The following is a 26,360-nucleotide window of genomic DNA, read 5'->3' on the forward strand; positions in this document are numbered from 1 at the left end:
CAGCCCCCCCTTCCTGTGCTTGTACATTTTTCATCATGAGGCGGGTAGATTTTGATGTGACCCATGGTTTTACACTGCCATCATTTGGCCCAGGCCACAAGCTCCTCATCCTCCTAGCCTACCAAGTTAGTAAGTGTAGTTACTTGATACATGAACTACTGTGACCCTGAGTATCTGGCCTGGATGCCCCAATTATATATGCCACCCTGGGTAGAAAGCACACCCCAGAAGGCCACATGCCTAGGCTACTGGTAGTAAATTTGACATATCAAATATGTGAAATTGAGAAAATTTCCTGTCACATTGCAGTGGAAGATGTGATGAGACGCTGGCGCAGCATCCGCGACCAATGCAGGCGGGAACGTCAGCAGCGGTCCAGGAGTGGTGATGCTGGCCACCTAAAGAGGAAATACATCTATTATGACCGCCTCTTCTTCCTCACCCCTATTCTGGATCTGAGACCGTAATTAGTTACCTCACACCACATTACACAGATACTTTACAGGGCCAAAAATATTGATTTACTTTTGGCTCTGTTCTATTGCATAACAGAACTCAGTCCAACCTTACGGAGAGAGGTACTGGCTCAGATACAGAGCCCATCATTGATCCTGTAGTGGATGAGGTGGCTGGCCCATCTTCTCCCCCTACAAGAAGCATGAGTGAAGAATCCTCTCAGGAAAACCCAGTGCCTGCGCAACAAACTCCACCATCAGGCCCACATCCACAACCAGGACCGTCTGCTGCTGCACCATCAGCCATACAGGAGGAGCAGGGCAACATGAGCAGCAGCCCAACTGCCCAGATCCGGGGCTCCCCACAGCCTGCTGGACCATCCCGGCGAGGAAGAAGAAGGCGCCAGATCCCTGCCCAAGATACACATACAAATGTGGACACTGGGGTCCTCAACTATTTGGCTAGAGTCAATAATGATGATGGCGAGGAGGCATACTCGCGCAGCCTGGCCCTTTATCTTCATGCCCTTTCCTGTGAGGTGAGGCTCCGTATTCGAGGATGTTTTCAGATCCTGCTTGATGCTTGCACCCACCCCAATACCCCATATGAATTATTTGAATATCTGGAGAGGTGGCAGCTTTCACCCAGAAATCTAATGCGCCTTAGACACCCCACACACATGCTTGCTCAAGCAGGCTCTGAGGATCCTCAAATACGTGGGCCTACACCTCACCCCCTTCCTAACCTTCCCAACAGCAGCCACATATGTCTGGCTCTAGCCAACCTCACCAATATGGCCACTTGTTCCCACCCAGTGTTGGAGGCTGGTTCCAACCTGGTTGGGGATGACATGGATATATTGGTGGGTATGAGACACGGGCCTACCAGACCCAACAAGATGCCCCTCTTCATTTTCACTCTGGCCAGTACCCACAACAATCCCAGGAGGCCGTACACTACCCACATCATGGGCAACAGTATTCCCCCACACAGGGCGATGTTGGGCAAAGTAGCCAGCAGCGGGGCGTGGCTATGCAGCGGTGAGAGAAGGAAGCACGCTGCAGGAGCTCCCATTAATCCTCAGTATATCCTGCACTTACCACCTGTATTGAGCACAGGACGTGGCAGCACTTGGTGCCCGCTGGTGTCGGGACCCCCCGGGAGGTCTGAGGAGAGGCGCGGGACGGCTCCGGTGAGCAGGAGCTTGGAGGACGGGGGGTGGACAGCGAGGCCTGTGGGGAGCGGCGGCCATCTTGGATGCGCGCTCTATCAGAGGGAGTGTGGCGTCCAGCCTCCATCGCTGCGGGGACAGCGATCCACATCCTGCAGGATCCAAGAGGAGTGCAATGAGTGCCCTGAAAGACGGGCCCTGCATGATTCCCTCTTTCCCAACTGAACTGCTGGCCTGCTAGGGCTGTTACACTGCTCCCCCTCCCATTGCTACTATCTCTGAGGGTGGATGTCCCTCCCCCTCCCCCCCCTGCCCCAGGAGCCTTGGTAACATTCTGCCTTCATTCACACAGACTCTGCTCCCAGGCTGCATTTAATGAGTGTGGTCCCTACTGTGCTTATATAACTGCAACGGGAAGATTTATAGACTGTACAATTTCAGCTATACCGGGATATTTCACGGCTCTTAATCATGAACCGATCTAAGGGTTCGATGGCAGCAGAAAAACTGAAGGAATTTGCCAGGACTGACACTTCTGAGAGTACACGTGCTCTACGAAACGCCCCCTCACAATCTCAGCGTAAAAATCGTCCCTTAGGGAGTGGAGAGGAGGTCGAACAGGAGGAAATGACCCTTAAACAGGCATCTGAACAGCTGATGCAGGCTATCTCCCTCACTAGGACATCTCTGAAGGAGAAAATAGAGGATGTCTATACTGAGGTGGGGAGACTCCGTCACGATAGTAGAGTGGAGTGGTTGACGGCCCAAAGATTATATACTCAACATACAGACTCCAAGTCCAAACGTAAATTATATTTTACTCGCCAATCCTACTTTGAACTAGGGAACCAGTCTAGTAAATTTCTGGCCTATTTGGTGCGACGGCACAATACAACTAACATAATATTACAGATTCGCAGCTCAGATGGTACAGTGCTGTCCTCGACAGAAGAAATAATGGGATGTTTCCATGATTATTATAGCTCACTGTACAGCTCAAAAAATGACATTGATAGCCAGGGGTGTCTAGACTATTTATCAGATATAACGTTTCCCACACTAAGTGCTTCTCAGCGGGCCTTTATGGATGCTGAGTTCACTCTGGAAGAGATAGAAGATGTCATGAGGGATATGGCCTCTGGGAAAGCCCCTGGGCCGGATGGGTTTCCTATTGAGCTGTACAGGAAATATCGGGAGATTTTAGCGCCACTTTTGTTGTCGGTGTTCCGGGGGATTTGGAGGGGGGGTCATGCCGGAGTCCTTCTATGAAGCTAATATAATAGTGCTTAAGAAAGAAGGGAAGGACCCTCTAGACTGTGGATCTTATCGCCCCATATCTTTAGTAAATGTGGATTACAAAATTTTTACGAAGATTTTGGCTACTAGGCTGAATTCAATTATTTTGGAATTTATACATCCGGACCAGACTGGCTTTATGCCTGGGAAAAGCACCTCCATTAATATCAGACGGGTTCAATCAGTGGTTCAATATAGTTCCCTGATGCCGGATAATAGGTGGGCAATGGCGTCATTGGATGCAGCTAAGGCCTTTGACTCTCTTGAGTGGCCTTTCCTCCATGCATGCTTGCAGAAATACGGTTTTGGAGATAGGTTTTTAAAATGGGTCAATACATTGTATATGAAACCTAAAGCCCGTGTTGTTGTAAATGGTTCCACTTCCGAGTCCTTTTCTCTGCACAGGGGGACTCGTCAAGGGTGTCCCCTCTCCCCGGCCCTCTTTGCTCTTGCAATAGAGGCTTTGGCAATTCGCATGAGAACGTCTCCTAATATTATGGGTATAGAGATAGCAGATCGGGTAGACACCATAGGCATATATGCCGACGATATGATAATATTCATGGATGGGGCGGAGGAGACGCTGACAGGAGTGATTGCCACTATAAATGAATTCAGTAGATATTCCGGCCTGTATATAAATTGGGAGAAGTCTGCTCTGATGCCTCTTTCTCATGCCCCGATGCCGCGACTTGGGACTCTCTCCTTGTTGCCTATTGTACCACATTTTAAATATTTGGGTGTTCATATTTCTCAATCCAGCACACTTGATCTGCAGCTTAATGTATATCCATTACTGGAGATGGTTAAAGTCAAATTTGCGATTTGGAGCAAACTCCCACTGTCTGTAGCTGGACGCATTAATTTAATTAAAATGAAACTACTCCCTAAGATCAGCTATTTTCTCCAACATAGTGCTGTGGTGGTGCCTAAGTCTTTTTTCACTAATTTGAATTCCCAGATTACGTCTTTCATATGGGGGAAAACTAGGCCAAAACTTAAACTATCCACTCTACAAAGGCCAAAAAAAGGGGGGGGGGTAGCACTACCGGATTTTTTTCTATATTATCTGGCGGGGCAGGCAAGAGCAATAAATAAGTGGATGCCCAGTAATCATCTTCCTAATTCTGAGAGTCATTTGCTTCATGCCGCACATGCTGATTGCCCACTGGGGTTTTTGGAGTTGGAAAAAGTAAAAGTTCCACGTCTGCTACCCATGCTTCGTCTGGCAAGATTAGTGTGGCGACAAATTAAGAGGGCGGTTGGATTTAGTGATATCATAACTGAAATGCCCTTATGGAATAATAGTTATTTTCCGACACTGCTTGCCCACCCATCTGCTGAATTCTGGCCTCAGTGCAATGTCTCTACGATGGGGGATATATATCAAGGTGGTACACTATTATCTTTTGAACAATTACAAGCTAGGTGTGATGTCCCGAGGTCACAATTCTTCCGATATTTGCAATTACGATCAGTTCTTCAATCACACATGAGATATGTCGGTATGAATAATGCCATTTCGTCTCTACCCTTGATAGGCATTCTTAAATCACAAGGTTCCCAGGGTCTCATCTCCTCTCTGTACACACACATGCTATCGGTGGGGACGGAATCTGCCATATGCTTGGTTAGGGGGAAATGGGAAAGGCTCATCCCTGATACGCAGGGAGAAGAGTGGGAGGAAATTCTGGAGTCACCAACTAAGGTGTCTCCATCAATTAACAATAGAATGATACAACTTTATATCATAAACCAATCATATTTGACTCCGACTCGACTCTTTAAGATGGGCCGTTTTCAATCTTCGGAGTGTCTGAGATGCCATACATCCGATGCAGATTTTATCCACATGATTTGGCAATGTCCAATTATAATACACTATTGGAAAGAGGTAACGTCATTATTAACTTCCCTGGCACAGATTCCTGTTCCCCTTGAGCCATTGGTTTGTCTGTTTGGGGTGTGTGATGATGAGACATTAGGACATTATAAGGGAATTTTCTTACGAGAGACATTGTTCATGGCACGGAAGGTGTTGGCACTGCAGTGGATGGGGGGTTCGGATCCCTCCCTTAGGGCCTGGATAGAATTGGTGAACTCGATTATACCATACGAGCGTACGCTCTATCAAAACAGAGGGTGCCCGGATAAATTTGAGAAGATATGGGAGAGGTGGAATTCCTCTCACCTCACACTGTAGGACGGAGATACCGCATGATAAAGAGCTAATTATATAGACATAGGCTGCAAATAGTTATTCTGTAGTAGTAGTAATGTTTTAGAGGTTTGGCAGGCTTTGTTATTTGAATAATAACACACAGACTAATGTAAGGCAATTGACGGTATGATTTATTCTATGTACAGCTGGTATACATACACTGTTTGACATTAATGCTCTGCGAAATGTATGTGTATTACATGATATTTTCATCATTGTCAGTTTGCATATTGTGTACTCTGCCTTTGGTTCAATAAACGAATTTAAAAAAAAAAAGTAGCCAGCAGCAACCACAGGCTGGTCTTCCGCCTTCTCCTTCCCCAACTTACCAAAATTTATAATTTAGCCATTTTGGTATTGCATAATGGGTTTTTTTTCTCTATGTGTGAAAATGTTATTTGGAAAAAATGTTCACAACTGCAAAAAGGCCAATTTGGCCCATTGCCACAGTTTTCATATGGCAATAATATGTTTTGCTTTAAAAAACACACAAAAAAAGGCAAAAGTAAACATTTGTCTACTACATTTTACGTCTCTGTCTCAATTCTAAAAAACAGTGTCAACATACTAACATACGCCTACCAATGCAATTAAACACTCATAGAATCAGAAGGGGTAGAAATATTTATATTTAGACATACATAAACCAAAAAATTATAACATAGACACAGCATGCTCTTGCCAAGAAGTTTCACCCTCAGGTGACATAAAGTAATTTGTGAAAATATCACGCACTTTGAGGCCAGAGAGCGGTCTACGTTGAGGGTTGATAGGTGGTCTTGCCCTACGCACATTGTCCAACCCACGCACAACACCAGCAGAGGAGGAACAATCATGTATCCTGGTGAAGTTATGAAGAACCACACAGGCTTTAACTACTTCATTAACATTTTGTTCACTCAGCTGAATGGCAGACTGGAGTACCCACCATTTGGCACAAAGAATGCCAAAGGAACACTCCATCAGTCGCCGAGCACGTGATAGGCGCAAGTTAAAAATTCTGCGCCGGTGGTCAAGGTTGCGTCGGGGATATGGCCTCATGACATTGTGCGTTAACTGAAACGCCTCATCTGCCACAAGGACATAAGGGACAGATTCTTGAGTGGAGCCTGGTTGGTAGCGTGGTGGTGGTAGATCCAACTGGTTGGTGCGTAGCCACCGAGCCATAATGGAAGTATTGAAGACTCGAGAGTCTCCCGTCCTTCCATAGGCCCCAATGTCAACAATTATAAACTTGTATTGATGGTCGACCAGAGCCGACAATACAACAGAAAAGTATTGTTTATAATTGAAGAATTGGGAGCCAGAGTTCGGCGGCTTACGCACCCGGATATGTTTGCCATCAAGGGCCCTAATACAATTAGGAAAGTGGCATTCCTTCTCAAAGTCCCTTGATATCCTCAACCAGTCTTCCATCCTGGGCTCGGGCATGACGAGTTGATGTAGTCTTGACCATATTTCACTGCATGTCGACCTGACTATGCCAGAAATGGTAGATCTTCCAATCAGAAACTCATGGTGGAGGGCGGCATAAGCCAGGCCAGTGGACAGGAAGCTGAAGAACAACAGAAAATGAACATTTTAGAATGCACAAATTAACCAAAAAACAGGTACATACATACCAAACTTGTTAGGATTTCAGATCTACTAACACACACATATTTGGTCGCACAATGACTAAGCGATATTCAGTACATATTACACATAACATTCTGGTCTGTAAGTTTCAACATATCTGGAATAAGATGAGGGCATTAAAATTAGTCCATGAAGCAATAAATACAGACTTTGGGCAACACATCATGAACATAGAGAATGTGGTTGTGTAGTACATACCGTAATGTGAGTAGAAGTCGCTCCTCTGCAGATATAGCTTTGCACATCCTTGTGTCCTGAAAGGTTATCCCAGGGCGCACTGTCTCCAAGAGTCGATCAAATGTTGCAAGGCTCATGCGACAGTATTGGTAGAATTTTGCAGGATGCTCCCGCAGAGAAGAATAGAGGCGGTGAAAATGACCTCTTGTGAGTCGTTGCCTCAAAAGTGAATTGACCCACATGCGTCTCCTCCTCCGCGGATCCACTATCACTGGGTATGGTTGACCAAAGTGGCGTGACAAAAGCCAGTTGAAGAGAAGCTGCTCAGTTGTGTTGAAACTCAGACTGTCTGCCATGTTGCACATACAACACCAACACACCTAGTGAAGGCAAGGTCACAAATGGACAGAATGGAGGCTACCACCTGTTCCTGAGGCAATAAATAGGGTGCAGGCTAATGATTTAAATAGTTTGCAGGCCTCAAAATGTCCATTTTGCAAGCCTGCGAGAAAATCTCGCAATACGGATTACATACGGATGCTGACATGCGCAAAATACGTGACCACACCTTGCTTACGGATGACATACGGAGCACTATTTAGGGGTCTTTCATCCGTATTACGCATGTAAACTACGGACCGTATTTTGCGTCGGTTAGTGTGATCCCGGCCTTAGCGCTTCACTCAGGGGTCTGCCATATGCAGTATTTTAGCTTTCCCAGAGCCTCTCTATCTCTGTTCATGTCCTTTTCCTTCTTCACAGATCAGCTGCCCCTCACCAGCTGCTTACAGATCAGCTCCCTGTCTTCAACTGACATGATCTTCCAGAAAGATCTTTTTACCTCACGTTTTTAACTGTCATTTTTCCTCACAGCTGTTTCGTTTCCATGACAACCCCCTCAGCTGATTTCTAGATGACTCACCAACCCCCTCTGTTGGCCAGAATTTATAAGGCATCTCCCTTTTCTGACCTGCAGCAGGAATTTGTGATTTTATCTATTACCTGGCATGGGGTCCCTTTTCTGCCTCCAAGCATGACTTCACCTCTTAGAGGGAGGCGATGCCACTGTGACAACCGGACTCTGGGGTGTCACAAGGTCATTAGATGAGATATTTCAGGGCAGAGTACCACCCACAGGTGCCTGGTTCTTTTATGAACAACTAAGAAGTTTTGTAACTGCTATAGCCAAACAAAATGATATCAGGAGACCTTTAACTCCCTTCGAGGAGCTCTGTGTCACGGGGGACCCTCCGGCCCACACGGTTTCTTTGCTGTACAATCTGTTCCAAAAAAGTCAGACTCCAACACATGACTTCCCATTATTTTTCTCAAAATGGGAGCATGACTTGTCGAGATCCTTATCTCAAGAGGAGAGGGGCAGGGTGCTTCTATTTACATTTAGATCGTCATTACACTCGGTATCACAGGAGAGGAGCTACAAGATTTTAACAAGGTGGTACCGGTGTCCCTCTATGTTTCCGGTGATTCTGGACACATGTTGGAGATGCTTACAGGATAAAGGAACATATGTTCACATATGGTGGGACTCCCCGCCTATAAAGAAGTTGTGGTGGTCGATTTTTGATCTCTACAACAAGCTATCAATATGTCAAATTCAACCTACAGTGGAACTTGCACTTTTATCTTTATGTGATATGTCGATTTCCAGGTTTAAGAAGAATCTCCTCAGGCACTTTCTCACGGCTACTCGGAATCTGAGCCCCCGGTTTTGGAAGCAAGAGAAATACTCTTCTCACTCTGAATTTGTTGCAGATCTCAATGATATTTATAGAATAGAGTATTTGCTAACCCAAACCACAGGGAACCCTGACAGACTATATAACACTTGGGCCTCTTGGCTAGCATTCAGGGAAACCCCGGAATTAGATATCTGACTATCGGGACCTTGATTCATATACAGCTAAAAGATTGTCTGCAAGACAAGCACGATGGGCCTTGTTTTTCTCCAGATTTAATTTTATAATTTCCTATCGGCCTGGATCCAAAAATGGCAAGGCTGATGCACTGTCCAGGATTTTTTCTGAACCTCAGGAGGGGTCAAACTCTGACGGTACCATTCTATACCCTAAAAATTTTTTGGGAATACTGGACTCTAAAGTTTTTTATACCAAGATTAAAGATGAATACCAAGATGACGCTTTTCTTGACCATCCCCCGAAGGATGTCAATCTCACTTTTAAGGATGGGTTTTGGATGCTGAACCACAGAATATATGTTCCTGGAGCTGTGCGACTGGAAGTTCTCAAACTAGTCCATGACTCTAAACTCGCAGGACACCCTGGAGTTAAGAAGACCCAAGAACTACTGCTTCGTTCATTTTGGTGGCCTAGTTGTACGAACGATGTGAAGAAGTATGTTTCCTCCTGCTTAACATGCTCATGAAACAAAACACCACGATCTTCTCCGTTAGGACTGCTTCAACCCCTTCCAATTCCATCCAGGCCTTGGGGATCAATCTCAATGGATTTTATCGTGGATCTACCTCCTTCTAAAGAGATGACTGTGATCCTTGTTGTGGTGGATCGACTCACAAAAATGGCCCACTTCATCCCAACTAAAGGGATTCCTACAGCTGAACAAACCGCAGAATTAATGACTACAGAAGTATTTAGGCTGCATGGAATTCCTGACAATGTAGTCTCTGACAGAGGGGTGCAATTCACATCAAGGTTTTGGAAGAGCTTTTGTACAGGTCTGGGAGTGACTGTTAATTTGTCTACTGCATTCCACCCTCAATCCAACGGTCAGACGCAAAGGACTAACCAGACTCTTGAACAATACCTCTGCTGCTTTATTTCATACCTTCAAGATGACTGGGTGGACTATTTAGCGACAGCTGAATTTGCTTATAACAATTCGAAACACAGTTCTACATCCCAAAGTCCATTTTTTGCTAACTATGGCTTGCATCCAGTGATGATTCCTAACCTTCCAGGTAACACTTCCATCCCTGCTGTTACTGACAGACTTGCAAACTTGCAGGAGATTCAGAAGAAATTAATTGCGATGATGCTGAAGGCTCAGGAGGACTATAAAAAAGCAGCAAATAGACATCGGAGAGCCCCGCCTACTTTTCAGGTGGGTGACAAGGTTTGGCTGTCCACTAAAAATTTAAAAACTCACGTACCATCTGCTAAATTGGGTCAAAGATTCATAGGATCCTTTCAAATCTCGGCACAAATTAACCAAGTTGCTTTCCATTTGAAACTTCCTAGAAATCTGAGAATTCACCCAGTATTCCACGTATCCTTACTCAAACCATTCTGTGAGAATCCATTTCCAGGAAGAATTCTGCCAACTGCTCCACCAGAAAAGGTTCATGGTGAAGAAGAATATATCGTGGACAGGATTCTGGACTCTAGGAGAATTAGAGGTAATTTACATTATCTGGTGCAATGGAAAGGTTACAGAAGAGAAAACTTTGAACCAGAGGACAACATTCATGCTTCTAGACTTGCAAGAGCCTTTCACCAGACATATCCAGATAAACCAGGCCCTGAAATGTCCAGAGGCCATCCTGGAAGGAGGGAAGTACTGTCAGGAATCAATCCCAGTACCTCCTGTCCACGACCCAGCAGCTCTACCTCCTGAGCTATTCAAGTCAGCTGGACAGGTCCTTGCTAAAACCCAGATACCAGTGACTGTTGTTCCTGATCGGCTCCACCCTGTGTTCTCTAATTGGCCCTCTGATTGCTAATTACACACCCTATATAAACCTGGCCTTGTGATTGCTGCAGTGCAAGATTATTGTGCTTCCAGCCTCTAGTTAAGTGCTTCCTTCTGCTGATCCTCTGCTACTGAACTGCCTCTCCAGTGTACTGACCCCTGGCTGTCATCTGACTACGTTATCTGCTTGATCCTCTGCTACTGAACTGCCTCTCCAGTGTACCGACCCCCAGCTGTTATCTGCCTCTGTGCCCCCTAGTGGTTGCAATAATATAGACTCCAATTCAGTACAGACATTACCTGTCAGATGCGGCGATGATGAGAAAACGGCCCAGGACGTTCTCGCGCGATCACAGATAACCAGCGGGGGAGCCGGTCGGAGGTGTCACATGTAGCGATATCGCTAGTGATATCGCTGCTGCGTTACAAAAGCGGTGACGCTTTAGCGATATCGCTAACGATATCACTGTGTAAAAGGCCCTTATTCTCTAGATCGTCTGCTCTTTGTTTCCAGGCATTTGTAGATCCAGCCACTTTTGTCAACTTAGCCTCCATGGGTGCAATAGTATCTTCTATATGGGACACTCATGTTTCCCCTTCTGTAATGTACCCCCTCATGGTCTGCATATCCTGCTGGAGATGCCCCACCTCTGTATACATAGCCTCTATTTTCTCAGTCAGGGATGTTCAGGTTAAGGTTATGGCCTGCATTAACTGTTCGGACAGCTGTCTGAGAGTCAATTCCTCCTGTTCACTCCCCTCCTCACTGCCAGAGGGATGGTTTTGCGCTGAACTGCAGTCTTAGACTGTGAGGAGTTAAGTCTGAGGGACCGTGCATTATCAGAAGGATAAGTTCTGGCAAGCTCCTTTAATTTGCTTGCTATTCCTGACCCCCTCAACGATTCATGGTTTATAGAAATCCGGTACAGCGGGGTGGTTGAACTTATATTTATGGGAGATCTCTCACTCCCCGTCACAAACACAGCAGGGCTATTTTACAAAATATGTGTCTTGAAACAGCTCTGGCCAAATGAATTGTATAGGGCTTTTTGTTATAATATGCTCTGGGCTGTTGATGTCACCTTTGTATCGTCTGGTGACATCAAGCACATGGCTTAGTAATGGAGAGGCATCTATAAGACACCTATCCATTACTAATCCTATAGTTACACGGTAAATAAAGACACAGTCAGAATAAAGTCCATTAATTGAAAAAAAATGACCTGGACTCCTTTAATGGAGCTTAATTAAACCATACTTACGGCATCACCTAATTCCATCAAAGCCCTCGTTCCCCTGTAAGAGAAATAAAATAAAAAAGCAACAGTATACCATACCTGTCTGCCAAGAAGATATACATACTGTACTGTCCCATGACAAGTCCAGCTCTGCTACATCTGGATGCCTTTGGCTGAATGGTTGCATTATGCCACCATTAAACCTGACATCCAAACACAGTGGAGCGTGAAGATGATGACCACTGATGACCGGAGATAACTCGGTACCCGGCGGTCACGTGCACTCCAGTTCTCATGGTCAGCTTAGCTCACCGCGAAAACTGCAGTGTAGCTGAACTTCCGGCAGAAACAAAGTATGACATTATGTAAATTAGTACACATGTGTATTAAGCTGCGTTCCGCACTTAAGACAGAGTGTCTCGGCTACTTAAATTGACATGCTGTGGTCTGGAAAGACACGCCGCATGTGCGTCTCCACAGGGAAGCCGGAGGCGTCTGTGCACGCATAGTGGAGATGGGATTTCATGAAATCCCATCCACTATGCTGTAACATCTGGCTGCTGAGGGTTTGACACTGTTGATGTACGCAGCGTCCAACCTGCAGCAGTTACTGACCGTGGGAACATACCCTAACATACAGTGAAAAATAAATAGGAAGGAAATCCAAAAAGAGTGTGCTGATTAGTCAATGCTAACCATGTGCAAAATTGCAAAAACGTGACTTGTGCCTTGTAATTAAATGTGTATATTAGTCACATAAAGCTGTAGAATTTCCATAGGACATAGCAAAGAATTTATGTTGAGACCTATAGTTCTTGAAGAAGAGTGACTTGTGCCTAGTTATTAAATGTATATATAAGTAATATTAAGCTATATAATTTCCATAAGGCATAAAAAAGAATTTATGTTCAGATCTATAGTACAGTCACATATGTATATATATTAACTAAATACAGAGGGGAAAAGTATTTAGTCAGCCACGAATTGTGCAATTTCTCCCTCTTAAAAAGAGAGAGGCCTGTAATTTACATCATAGGTAGACCACAACTATGAGAGTCAAAATGAGAAAACAAATCCGGAAAATCACCTTGTCTGATTTGGCAAGATGTATTTGGCAAATTATGGTGGAAAATAAGTATTTAGTCATTAACAAAAGTTCATCTCAATATTTTGTTATATATCCTTTGTTGGCAATGACAGAGGTCAAACGTTTTCTGTAAGTCTTCACAAGGTTGGCACACACTGTTGGTGGTATGTTGGTCCATTCCTCCATGCAGATCTCCTCTAGAGCAGTGATGTTTTGGGCCTGTCGCTGGGCAACACGGACTTTCAAATCCCTCCAAAGGTTTTCTATGGGGTTGAGATCTGGAGACTGGCTAGGCCACTCCAGGGCCTTCATATGCTTCTTACGAAGCCACTCGTTCATTACCCTGGCAGTGTACTTGGGATCATTATCATGCTGGGGTCTTTCCACGTTTCATCTTCAATGCCCTTGCTGATGGAAGGAGGTTTGCACTCCAAATCTCACGATACATGGCCCCATTCATTCTTTCATGTACACGGATCAGTCGTACTGGTCACTTTGCAGAGAAACAGTTCCAAAGCATGATGTTGCCCCCCCATGCTTCACAGTGGGTATGGTGTTCTTTGGATGCAACTCAGCATTCTGTCTCCTCCAAACATGACGAGTTTTGTTTCTACCAAACAGTTCTACTTTGGTTTGATCAGACCATATGACATTCCCCCAATACTTTTCTGGATAATCCAAATGCTCTCTAGCAAGCAAACTTCAGACAGGCCCGGACATGTACTGGCTTAAGCAGGGGGACACGTCTGGCACTGCAGGATCTGAGTCCCTAGCGGCGTAGTGTTACTGATGGTAGCCTTTGTTATGGTGGTCACAGCTCTATGCAGGTCATTCATTAGATCCCCCCTTGGATTTTTGCTCACCGTTCTTGTGATTATTTTGACCCCACGGGGTGAGATCTTGCGTGGAGCCCCGGATCGAGGGAGATTATCAGTGGTCTTGTATGTCTTTCATTTTCTTATTATTGCTCCCACAGTTGATTTTATCACACCAAGCTGCTTGTCTATTGCAGATTCAGTCTTCCCAGCCTAGTGCAGGGCTACAATTTTGTTTCTGGTGTCCTTTGACAGCGCTTTGGATCAGGTGATTTTGAATGTGGCGATACCAAATATGTGTGTGTTTGTTTGTTTTTTTTATTTTGAATGGGGCGAAAGGGGGGCTATTTAAACATTTTTTTTTAACCGATTATTGACAGTCAAATTTTTTAAATCTGATCAATGTCACTTTATGTGTTAATAACTCTGGAATGCGTTAACAAATCCCACTGATTTTGAGATTGTTTTTTTGTGGGACATTATAATTGATGATAATGGTAAATTTAAGTTGATATATTTTGTGCTTATTTATAAAAAAAAATCAGACATATGGCAAAAGTGTAAAAAAAAAAAAAAAAAAAAAAAATGCAATTTTCAAACTTTGAATGATTATCCCTTTAATCCAGATAATCATACCACAGAAAAGTATTAATAAATAACATTTCACACATGTTTGCTTTATATCAGCACAATGTGTAAAATGTTGCTTTATTTTGTTAGACTTTTAGAAGGTTAAATGTAGCTAATTTTTCATTTTTTCAAAGAAATTTACAAAAATTTTTATTTTTTTTAATTTAGAATTTTATCAGTAGCAACTGTCATTTCCTATCTCAGTATTATAGAAATGTTTCTTTTCTGAATACAGATTTTACCCAGGAATTGAGAATTTTGAGAATAAATTATATCAGTCCTGGTGGAGAAAGAAGCAGGTTTTTTTTATAAGATATATTATTAAAAAAAAAATTCCATGTGTACTATTGATTTATGAAATAAAAATTAAAACAGTTGCTCTTTAACCCCTTCCCAACATGCACCATATATATTCTGTTCTGCATGAGGTGCGTGTCACGAATCCGCTGTCGAGTGTCCCAGGCACAGGGGCTCCTACCCTGTCCCTAATGCTAGGTTTGCCCTACCTCGCCCTGTTCCCCGGATTACTTCTGATGGTGAAGACGCTGGGGCCACGTACCTTGCCTTAGCTCCTGAATCCGCCCTCAGTTTGTACCCTTCACCCCACCCAGGGAAGAGGGAGTAGCAGTGTACCTTAATGCACCAGCCAGACTAACAAGGTAAGATGAACAGGGATGAAGGAAAATACCAATCATACAAATATACCCACATAAACTGAGGTAAACACCAGGGAGTGGAGGATGGGGTTAAACCAAACTAGGACAAGAAAGAGAATTATCACATATTGAAAACCTAGCAACAGTCACAGATAAATCCACCAAACTCCTTCTTCAACAACAACCACGAACAATCCCCAGCCATGTAGCATAAGCTACTCTGACAAAGAGTGCTAGCCAGGACCCAGTTTATATAAGAGATTGAAGTGGCTAACAATGCACAGCCGAGAGCCTTAAGGCAGGAAAGCTTGCAGGAGGGCTCAACTGAGCAGATTAACCCCTGCACTATTAAAAGAAATTTACACTGTTTAATACAAAGGTGAAGTGCTTCCCAGAGAACAAAATATATATCCAACGCAATTATTTCCGGTCACCTCACTGCATTGTACGGTGACTGAGTTAAAATGGCTGCTGTCTCAAACAGCGGGCCACCCCTGCACGTTGCTCTGGGGGGCTGTACCCCCTGGCGTCGGCGGTCCCTATGATTGGCTAGTCAGAATTCATTAGCCAATCACAGCGATGTCATAATAAAGTCTGAAAGAAAAAAAATCAATGTGACAAAACACCACTCATAGCAGTAACAATGGATGGGGTGATCCCAACATCACCTCGGCTCATTAACCCATTTGGCACGGATTGGCTGAACAATAGTTACTGTTTAATCAGTGCCAAAGGGGTTAATCTAAAATAGCGATCACCACACTGTATGCCATCTTTACCTCAGAGTTGGCATGTAGAGTAGTTATATACCCCCTGTGTTACCTGAGACAAAGAAATTCATTAATGGCCAGTGCGATCCTCCTGTTTCTCCTGTGATCTGTCTCCTGTGCTGTGCTGGCTGCTGTGTGACCGATCTGTGATCACAGCAGCAGTTCACCAATCCCTGTTCCAGTTCCCCCACCTCCAGTCCCCCCACTTCCAATTGTATTTTTTTGTGCACTTTTTTGCACTCTTTCCATGTGCACGGTGTCCTGACTGAGTATTTGTGCTCTTCCTATGGCTGCAGCACTCAAATCAGTATCGCTGCTGATCAGAGTCTGCGCCAAGGGACTTTTTATTTTCTTAGCTAGTTAGAGTGGTGGACGTTGCAGTGGAAGCAACGTCTGATTTTATATATTTTTTAGTAAAAAAAATAGTAGTTAGTACAGTGTAGGGAAGGTAGCACATTAGAGTAGCGAATGTCAGTGTTAGTGACATCCAATTTTCTTTTAGGAAAAAAATATATTTAGTACAGAGTAGCTTTATAGGTAGGGAGGTAGCATTTTTCTTTTGCAAAAAAGAAATAAAAGAATTATCACCCGTTAACTTCTTAGCTGCTGAATTACGGGACTGTACGCAGCAGTGTTAGTGACGTCCGCTTTTCTTTTGCAAAAAAAAACAGAACAGTTAGCGCCGAGTAACTTTATAGGTAGAGTATTAGTATAGTCAGCGTCACTGTAATTTTTTTTTTCATACAAACTTTTTTTTACATCTACTGATTTTTCTTTTCATTTTTTTCTTCTAAGTGTTTCTTCTAAATTTTTCCTTTTTACTTTTCTCCTTACTTTTTTTTTTTCTCTCTACTGTATATAAGGCTGTGTGCACACGCTGCAGATTAGGTGCAGATTCATCCGCGCGGATTTTGTAAAATCCGCAGGTGAAACCGCAGGTCAAAAGACCTGTGGTTTTACCTGCGGATTGCTCTGCGGTTTTGCCCTGCGGTTTTCCATCTCCTCAAATGGAGGAGATGGCAAACCGCAGGAGAATCCGCAGAAAGAATTGACATGTCAATTCTTTCTGCGGATTGAAAACCGCAGATAATCCGTGCGGAAAATTCCGCACGGTCTGCATTGCAGTTTTTGATTCCCATAGGGAATCATGGTACTGTACACCGCAGCAGAAACTGCTGCGGGTCCGCAGCGGCCAAAACCGCTGCGGAACCGCAGCAAAATCCGCAGCGTGTGCACACAGCCTAATAGTACCCTTTACACAAGCTCCACACAATACATGTGTAAAAGCACCACTTCCACACACATCTCCAGTGTTTTGAAGAATAAGATAAAAATGGACTATTAGTTGAGAAGACACTATTCACGAGACGAGGCATAGGCTTTCCTTGCCTCCGCCATGAATTCAGGCAGTGAGAAAGATCCCACATTCCTCTATTCCTCTTCCTCCTCCTCATTTAGTGAGAAGGGACCCCCAGCAAGGCACCTTAAGACTCAAGCAACACCTACAGCAATCGATCCCATATGGACGCCGCCTCCCGAAAATTATCAGCCTGTTTTTCCAGATTTCATGTGCAGATCATTAATCCAATTTGACATTACAAGCCTCACTGAAATTGACATTTTCAAAATCTTTTTTCAGTGAGGAAATAAATCTTATGTGGCCCAGTCAAATTTGTATGCCCATCAATTTTTCACCCAAAATCCCACATCATTATACACCAAATGGACCCCTGTAAATGCTTCAGAAATTATGACCCAGATTGACCCCCTGAATGCCCACCTGTCCTGGGGGTGAGTGGGAAAATTGTTTGGGTATTGCTGCACCCACTACTGAATAAGGGTTATCATCTCCTACATAGATAACTTTTATACCAGCATCCCACTCTTCAAGACCCTCACTGTCAGAGGTACAATTGAATGCAGCACCATGCAAAAAAAAAATCAGATAAGCCTCTCTAAGGCCTGTTTCACACAAACGTTTTTGATGTCAGTTGCAATCCACGAAAATGGCGGAAAACGGATCCGTCTCTGTTCTCACATCAACGTGTGCCACCGGACCGTTGTTTTGACGGATCCGGCGAAGGATGAAATTTAAAGGAACCGCTGCCTGGGAAAAAAGAGAGAATATTTTTCACGATCCCGGAACGGCATTCGGGGTTAAAAATGTTCCCGGAGAAAAGCTGCCGGGCCTGTGCAGTTGAAAATAGCGGACCGTCAACAAAAAAAAATGTTGCAAAGTCTGTCTCATCCGCTCGGGAGATGCTAAAATATTGGCGGATCCGTCAAAAAACGGTTGTGAAGGAAAACCGTCAGTCAAGATCTGCCACTAATGTAAGTCTATAGGGGAAAAAAACAGATCCGCCCCTTTTTTGGCGGATTCGTTTTTTTCAGAAATTGGTGGATTTTGACTGACTCCAAAAAACTGATGTGTGAAACAGGCCTAAGTCGCTAATTGGGCAACTACTGAAAAAGGGGAAAAGCAGAGCCCAATGCTGAGACAACATGCTGGTGGTCAAGAATAAGGGCAAGAGGTGTGTTCTTATCTTGACCACCATACACCATGACAACAGCTCCCTTGTCACTGTCTGAGGTACCACAACACAAGTCCCAAAGCCAAATTGTATCCTGAATTATAATAAGTACATGGGGAGTGTAGATCTCTCAGATCAGGTACTCAAACCAAATGGTGCCATTCGAAAAGCTAAAGTATGGTACAAAAATTTGTCAGTGCACATTGTACAGATGGCAATATACAATGCTTTTGTGCTGTTTTGGCAGGCTATACAAGGACCTTGCTTTTGTTTCAGGAGGTAGTCTTCAAGGCACTAATGTTTGGCACTCAGGAGGGTGAGGGTCCCAATGCTACTGAAACTTATAGCATCTCTATCGTATCAGGTCAAAATTTTCCATGAGAGGTTCCCCAAACAGCAAAGAAGGGAAGATCACAAAAAAGTGCACAGTATGCTCCAAGAGGGGAACACAAAAAGAAACAATTTACCAATGTTAAACCTGCCCTGAGAAACCTGCACTAACCCCTTCCCGACCTGTGACACAGCGTATGCGTCATGAAAGTCAGTGCCAATCTGACCCATGACGCATATGCTGTGACATGACTTCAAAGCCCCCCTGTGGGTCGCGTGACCGGGGTCACGGAAAGGTCACCTGACCCACAGTGACCGGACCCTTTGTGCTTCACCACCGACTGACGGCGGTGATCGGCCGCTGCTGTCACAATCTGCCCCCCTCCCCCTTCCCTCCGCTCCACCCCACCTTCCGATCCCCCCCACGATACTCACTAACCCCCCATGGCCGTCCCGGTCCATGGGTGCCGCCATCTTGGAAAATGGCGGGGGCATGCGCAGTGCGCCCGCCGGCATTTCCCGGCTGCAGATTCATTTTTTTTAATTTTGATCACTGTGATAAACTCTCACAGTGATCAAAAGAAAAGTAAATCACCACCCCCCTTATCATCCCCCATAGGGACAAATAATAAAATATTTTTATTTTTCAATTAGTGTTAGAAATAGGGTTAGGATTAAGATGTGGGTTGGGGTTGGGATTAGGGTTAGGTTTGTGATCAGGGTTAGAGTTGGGATTAGGGTTAGAGGTGTGTTGGGGTTATGATTAGGGTTGGGATTAGGGTTAGGGGTGTGTTGGGGTTAGGGTTAGGGGTGTGTTCGGGTTAGGATTGGAGTTAGAATTGAGGGGTTTCCACTGTTTAGGCATATCAGGGGGTCTCCAGACATGACATGGCGCCACCATTTATTCCAGCCAATTTTGCGCTCAAAAAGTCGAACAGTGCTGCCTCCATTCTGAGCCCCGACGTGTGCCCAAACAGTGATTTACCCCCACATACGGGGTGTCGGTGTACTCAGGAAATATTGCACAACAACTTTGGGGGTCTAATTTCTCCTGTTACTCTGGGAAAATTAAAAATTGGCGGCTAAAAAAATAATTTTTGTGGAGAAATTATTTTTTATTTTCACGGCTCTACGTTATAAACTTCTGTGAAGCACCTGGGGGTTCAACGTGCTCACCACACATCTAGATTAGTTCCTTGGGTGGTCTAGTTTCCAAAATGGGGTCACTTGTGGGGGGTTTCCACTGTTTAGGTACATCAGGGGCTCTGCAAACGTAACATGACGCTCGCAGACCATTCCATCAAGTCGACATTTCAAAACATCACTACTTCCCTTCCGAGCCCCAACGTGTGCCCAAACAGTGGTCGCCCCCCACATATGGGGTACCAGCATACTCAGGACAAACTGGACAACAACTTTTGGGGTCCAATTTATCCTGTTACCCTTGTGAAAATAAAAAATAGTGGGCTAAAAATCATTTTTTGAGAGAAAAAAATATTTTTTATTTTCACGGTTCTACGTTATAAACTTCTGTGAAGCACTTGGGGGTTCAGAGTGCTCACCACACATCTAGATAAGCTCCTTCGGGGGTCTAGTTTCCAAAATGGGATCATTTGTGGGGGAGCTCCAAGTTTAGGCACACAGGGGTCTCCAAACACGACATGGTGTCTGCTAACGATTGGAGCTAATTTTCCATTCAAAAAGTCAAATGGCGCTCCTTCCCTTCCGGGCCCTGCCGTGCGCCCAAACAGTGGTTTATCACCACATATGAGGTATCGCTGTACTCAGAAGAAATTGCTCAACAAATTTTAGGATCCAGTTTATCCTGTTGCCCATGTAAAAATGAAAAAACTGAAGCTAAACGAACATTTTTGTGAAAAAAAGTCTTTTTTTTTACAGATCAATTTGTGAAGCACCTGGGGGTTCAAATTGCTCATTATGCATCTAGATAAGTTCCTTGGAGGGTCTAGTTTCCAAAATGGGGTCATTTGTGGAGGAGCTCCAATGTTTAGGCACACAGGGGCTCTCCAAAAATGACATGGCAACCGCTAAATATTCCAGCATATTTTCCATTCAAAAAGTCAAATGGCGCTCTTTCCCTTCTGAGCCCTGCCGTGCCCCCAAACAGTGGTTTATGACCACATATGAGGTATCGTTGTACTCAGGAGAAATTGCCCAACAAATTATAGGATCCATTTTTTCCTGTTTCCCACGTAAAAATGAAAAAATTGATCCTAAAAGAGAATTTTTGTTGGAAAAATTAAAATGTCCATTTTTTTCCTTCCACGTTGCCTTAGTTCCTGTGAAGCACCTGAAGGGTTAATAATCTTCTTGAAAGTAGTTTTGAGTAGCTTGAGGGGTGCAGTTTTTAGAATGGTGTCGCTGTTGGGTTTTTTCTGCCATATAGACCCCTCAAAGTGACTTCAAATGTGAGGTGGTCCCTAAAAAAAAAAATGGTTATGTAAATTTTGTTGTAAAAATGAGAAATTGCTGGTCAACTTTTAACCCTTAACTTCCTAACAAAAATAAATTTGTTTCCAAAATTGTGCTGATGTAAAGTAGACATGTGGGAAATGTTGTTTTGTGTCACATACTTCTCTGGTTTAACAGAATAGCAATTCAAAATTTGAAAATTGCGAAATTTTCAAAATTTTCGCCAAATTTCCGTTTTTGTCACAAATAAATGCAAAAATTATTGACCTAAATTTACCCCTAACATGAAGCCCAATATGTCACAAAAAAAAATCTCTCAATCGCTAGGATGTGTTGAAGCGTTCCTGAGTTATTACCTCATAAAGGGACACTGGTCAGAATTGCAAAAAATGGCCAGGTCATTAAGGTCAAAATAGCCTGGGTCATGAAGGGGTTAAGGATTGCTTCAAAACGTACCACACGATCATAAATTACTAAAATTTGTTTTTACCCTGCTAACACAACACTCTTTTAGAATCTGATGTACTACACACAACTTACACATACCACCACATTATAAATTCATATGTAAGGAAGAAGACAGACTGTAGGTGCTGACAGGGCACTGTGTCCGGAACTGCTGGGGCCGTGACTCCTGACTGCAGAGCACGCAGAGCTGGAGATTGTTGTGAAAGGCTCCCGGCTGCAGAGAGCAGCGTGATGGACTAGGGGCTCAACGGGTCAGACCGGTGACCACCCGTTGCTGCCAGAAGAGGGAAGACTGATCTGTTAGGTGGGGAAGTCTGAAGATCTCAGCAGGCATCCAGCTTAAATCCCGGAGGATGTGACAAGCATCGGACTCACGCTAAGTGACGCAGACACACGCATAAACTTTCGCCTTAAGGCCTCTTTCACACATCAGGTTTTCGCCTTCAGGCGCGATCCGGCGCTTTTGACAGAAACCGGATCCGGCGAAATGCAATGCCGGATCCGGTTTCCCCCCCATTGACTTGCATTTGCGCCGGATCGCGCCGGATGGCCATGCGTTTCATCCGGTTTTCGCCGGATCCGGCAATGTGTCCGGATCCGGCGTCTGGAAAAAACGTCTACTGTAACGTTTTTTGTCTCCGGCGAAAAAGCCGGACACGCCGGATCCGGCGCGTCCGGCTTTTTCACACAATGGAAGCCTATGAGCGCCGCAATGCGCCGGATCCGGCAAAAGCCGGATCCGGTGGCCGGATCCGGTTTTTTTGGTCTGAGCATGCTTAGTAGCCACAAGGGTCAATTTTAAAAACCGGATCCGGCGTAATCCGTCGAAAAACGGATAGAAAAACGGATGAACCGGATGAGACGGATCCGGTTTTGTCTGTCAAGAAAAAGACGGATCCGGCAGAAAACCGGATCCGTCACATCCGGTTTTACAAAACATTTGCCGGATCCGGCGTTCCGGCACGACGCCGGATCGCGCCTGACGCCGAAAACCTGATGTGTGAAAGTAGCCTAAGAAACCCCATTCTTTTCTAGTTCTTCACTTAAGAGCTGTTTTACCCCCTGTTCCTCCCTGCGAGGAGACTCCTCACTGTAATCATTAAATCAGACCACTGTTACCCCTGTTAACTTTTGCTCTGTGTCGCTGCATTCAATTACCTATGTTACACATACACTAGTAAAGCTAAAAGCATTAAAATCATTACTATAAAATAATGCTCTAGATCAGTGGTCCCCAACCTTTTTTGCACCAGGGACTGGCTTCAAGCAAGACCATTCTTCCATGGCCCGGCAGGGCGGGGATGGAGGTGTGACAGGGGCGGGGCTTTGGTCATAAGGGGCGGGGTTATGGACGCGGTTGTAGTCTAGCAGTGCATACTTATAATTAAATGATAACATTTATAATCTGACTCAACTCACCATAGGTTTTGAATGAGTGGAAGCACCTGGCTTGTTTCTCTGTTTCAGTGGGAGCACCGGGCTACTTCTACTGATGACCGTCACTGCTAATGATGATTGGAACCTTCAAGGAAATGGAGCATTGAGCTCGTAAGAAAAATTGTACTGGAGTACTGTACATGCTGATTATTTTCTAATCATCAGAAAATGTATGTGTGGTTCCCCCCGTCCTGTCCAGCTCTGTGTGGTTCCCCCTGTTGTATGCATGGCTCCCCTGTCCCATCCTTGTATACATGGCTCTGCTTCCATCCTTGCATACATGGCTCTGCTCCCACTCTCCCATCCTGTATGCATGGCTCTGCTCCCACTCTCCCATCCTGTATGCATGGCTCTGCTCCCACTCTCCCATCCTGTATGCATGGCTCTGCTCCCACTCTCCCATCCTGTATGCATGGCTCTGCTCCCACTCTCCCATCCTGTATGCATGGCTCTGCTCCCACTCTCCCATCCTGTATGCATGGCTCTGCTCCCACTCTCCCATCCTGTATGCATGGCTCTGCTCCCACTCTCCCATCCTGTATGCATGGCTCTGCTCCCACTCTCCCATCCTGTATCATTGGCTCTGCTCCCACTCTCCCATCCTGTATACATGGCTCTGCTCCCACTCTCCCATCCTGTATACATGGCTCTGCTCCCACTCTCCCATCCTGTATACATGGCTCTGCTCCCACTCTCCCATCCTGTATACATGGCTCTGCTCCCACTCTCCCATCCTGTATACATGGCTCTGCTCCCACTCTCCCATCCTGTATACATGGCTCCGTTCCCACTCTCCCTCCCTTGTATATATGGCTCCGTTCCCACTCTCCCTCCCTTGTATATATGGCTCCGTTCGGCTCCCCCATCATACTTACCCTCACATCGCTGACCTTCCTTCCCGTCGCTGAACTTCCCTCCCTGCATCTCGTGGCGCTTCAGCTCCTGTGCGGAGCGGTCACGTGCTACTGCTCTTTAAGGTCTATGAATATGGACGCCACGCCTATGGAAGATGAGTGGCGTCCATATTCATGACCTTAAATGAGCGGTACACTTGACCACTCAGCGCTGGATGAAGCCGCCGACAGACACCGGTGAGTATCAGCTGCTGCACCGCCGCCGGCTCCCCTTGTGTCCGCGGACCGGCAAGGGCACTGCAACGGCCCGGTGCTGGGCCGCGGACCAGTGATTGGGGACCCCTGCTCTAGATACATTCCTTGAGGGGTGTAGTTTCCAAAATGGGGTTACTTTTGGGGGATTTCCACTGTTTAGGCACATCAGAGGCTCTCCAAATGTGCCATGGCGGAGGTAGACCATTCCATTAAAGTCTACACTCCAAACAGTGACTCCTTCCCTTCTGAGCCCTGCCGCGCACCCAAACAGTGGTTTTCTCCCACATATGGGGTATCAGCATACTCAGAAGAAATTGCACAACAATTTTTGGGTTCCATTTTCTTCTATTACCTATCACAGGGTTACCGCAACAAAGAGGAGCTGATTGCTCCTATTCCTGTACTGAGATGAAGCACTTCTTTCTTTTTAATGGTGTTTATTTCTTTTGGCAGAACAGGGGTTAATCTGCCATGCTGGAAACCCTAAGCTCTCAGCTGAGCTCAGTTAGCCACTCCCATCCCCTAAATAATCTGGGTCCTGATTCAAACCCATGTCAGAGCTAACGTTTACTGCATGACTCATGTTCATATGAGAAGGAATTTTGGAGAAGTTATCTGTGACTATTGTGTGGTTTGTAAGCATGGTAATTCCCTTCCCTCCCCTACTTTTTTTTTTTTTTTTCCCATCCTCCACTCCCCAGTGCATTCCTCTATGATATGTGAGTGAATATTTGTATGCCTGGTGCTTTTAGTTTACCCTTGTTTATGTAGATTTGTTTGGCGGGTTGGTGTACTGCGGTGCGCAGTTGCGCCCCTCTTCCTTGGGTGGGGGAAGAGAACAGATGGAGGGCTAACTCAGGAGATAAGGCAAGGGTGGCGACCCCAGCATCTTCACCTTCAGAAGTATCCCGGGGAATGGGGCAAGCTAGGGCACCCCTAGTGTTAGCGACAGGGAAGGAGCCCTGGTCTCAGGTCACCCAACAGCTGAGTCGTGGCACTACCCTTGTGAAAAATTAAAAAGAAAATTGGGGCTAAATTTAAATGTTTGTGAAAAAAGTTAAATGTTCATTTTTGCCTTCCACATTTCTTTAGTTCCTGTGACGCACCTGAATGGTTAATAAACATCTTGAATGTGGTTTTGAGCACCTTGAGGGGTGCAATTTTTAGAATGGTGTCACTTTTGGGTATTTTTTGTCATATAGACCCCTCAAAGTCACTTCAAATGTGATGTGGTCCCTAAAAAAGGTTTTGTAAATTTTGTTGAAAAAAAAATAGAAATCTTTGCTCAACTTTTAATCCTTCTAACTTTTTAACAAAAAAAATGTTTCAAAAACTGTGCTGATGTAAAGTAGACATGTGGGAAATGATATTTTTTAATTATTTGGTGTGAGATCTCTGGTTTACGGGCATACAAATGAAAAATTTGAAAATTGCTAAATTTTCAACAAATTTCTGAAATTTTCACAAATAAAGCAAGTCGTATCTAACAAATTTTACCAATATTATTATTATTATTATTATTATTTATTGTTATAGCGCCATTTATTCCATGGCGCTTTACATGTGAGGAGGGGTATACATAAAAACAAGTACAATAATCTTAAACAATACAAGTCATAACTGGTACAGGAGGAGAGAGGACCCTGCCCGCGAGGGCTCACAATCTTCAAGGGATGGGTGATAATACAGTAGGCGAGGGTAGAGCTGGTTGTGCAGCGGTTTGGTCGATCGGTGGTTACTGCAGGTTATAGGCTTGTCGGAAGAGGTGGGTCTTCAGGCTCTTTTTGAAGGTTTCGATGGTAGGTGAGAGTCTGATATGTTGTGGTAGAGAGTTCCAGAGTAGGGGTGATGCGCGAGAGAAATCTTGTATGCGATTGTGGGAAGAGGAGATAAGAGGGGAGTAGAGAAGGAGATCTTGTGAGGATCGGAGGTTGCGTGCAGGAAAGTACCGGGAGACGAGGTCACAGATGTATGGAGGAGACAAGTTGTGGATGGCTTTGTATGTCATGGTTAGGGTTTTGTAATGGAGTCTCTGGGCAATTGGGAGCCAGTGAAGGGATTGACAGAGGGGAGAAGCTGGGGAATAGCGGGGGGACAGGTGGATTAGTCGGGCAGCAGAGTTTAGAATAGATTGGAGGGGTGCGAGAGTGTTTGAGGGGAGGCCGCAGAGCATGAGGTTGCAGTAGTCAAGGCGAGAGATGATGAGGGCA

This window comes from Dendrobates tinctorius, unplaced genomic scaffold, assembly GCF_039654945.1.
Source record: "Dendrobates tinctorius isolate UK_male_01 unplaced genomic scaffold, ASM3965494v1 ptg000097l, whole genome shotgun sequence".
Classification (NCBI taxonomy): Eukaryota; Metazoa; Chordata; class Amphibia; order Anura; family Dendrobatidae; genus Dendrobates; species Dendrobates tinctorius.